This window comes from Lithobates pipiens, unplaced genomic scaffold (assembly GCF_037356315.1).
Source record: "Lithobates pipiens isolate NorthernLeopardFrog02 unplaced genomic scaffold, aLitPip1_a1.2 Scaffold_28, whole genome shotgun sequence".
In the NCBI taxonomy this organism is placed as follows: domain Eukaryota; kingdom Metazoa; phylum Chordata; class Amphibia; order Anura; family Ranidae; genus Lithobates; species Lithobates pipiens.
The window spans coordinates 14,522,874-14,524,265 of record NW_027507789.1 but is presented as its reverse complement, the minus strand read 5'-3'; positions in this window follow the sequence as shown (position 1 = coordinate 14,524,265).

Genomic DNA, 1,392 nt, shown 5'->3' with positions numbered 1-1,392 from the left:
ATATATATATATATATATATACACACACACACACTTTTTTTTTTTCCCATTCTCTTTATATAGAACCAAGTTTGGGTATTGCCTTACAATATACATGGAGACGATACAGGAGGGCCCAGCTCATGAGAGCTGTAAAAATTCTATTTATAATATTATATTGAAATACCTGAATTGTTGGAAGAAGGAGAAAAAAAATAAATAAAAATATATATATGTAATATAAATAGTTGGTTGTGTGTAGATAGATAGAGATAGATATCTCTCTATCTATATCTGTGTGTGTGTGTGTGTGTGTGTCTTCCCCCTTCTTTCTTCTTTTTTTTTTTTTTTTTTTTTTTTTTTATATAAATGATACTTGCAGATCAATGCATTCTGATTTTGCACAGCGCCCCAACTTTTTTGGGGATGTAGCTGTAGAGCTAGTTGTTAATAATACAACCCCCCTATATTACAAAACGCGCATGCGTGTGTGTGTATGTATATGTGTATATGTGTATATATATATATATATATATATATATATATATATATATATATATATAAATATAATTTCTAGGATGAAATATAGTGTTTTTTTTTTTTTTATACATATAAAATATAGCTATTGTTTTGCTAGATATCATCATAGAATTTAATATAATGATTTGAACACCTCCACTTCCAAGAAAGTTGGGGCGCTGTATAAATTCTGAATGCAGTGATTTACAAAATCTCCATAAATCCATATTTAATTCACTATAGAAAAACATATCTCCTTTTTAAACCTGAGAAAATGGAAACCATTGTAAGAAAAAGAGGAGGTGATTTTAAAATTGATGGCAGCAACACATCTCAAAGTTTGGGACAGGGCAACAGAAAGCTGGCAAAGCAAGTAGTACTAACAAGCTGGAAGAACATTTCGCAACTGATCAGGTTAATTGGCAACAGGTCAGTAACGTGATTGAACCTCTGCCCATCTTTAGTTCTGAGAAGCTGATTCTCTAAGATGCTCTTTTTATACCCAATCTGTGAAAAGCTGCATCTAAAAATTATCCAACAATTTCAGAAAACAAAGGTTCCTCTAGTGTAAAATTGCAAAGACTTTATAGAACATAACCTCAAATGATTGAGAGAATCTGGAGAAATCTCTGTAGGAAGGCACAAGGTCCAAATCCAATATTGGATATGGCGGTGATCCTGGGCCCCCCAGGCAGCATTGCACTAAAATCAGGCATGATTGTATGATGGACAAAACTGCATGGGCTCAGGAATACTTCCACAAATCTTTGTCTGTAAACACAGCTCACCATGCCATCCCAAAATGAAAGGTAAAGCAAGAGGCCATATCTCAACATGATCCAGAAAAGCCCCCAAAAAGACCAAAGCCCCTTTTATAACGGTCTGTTGCCAAGT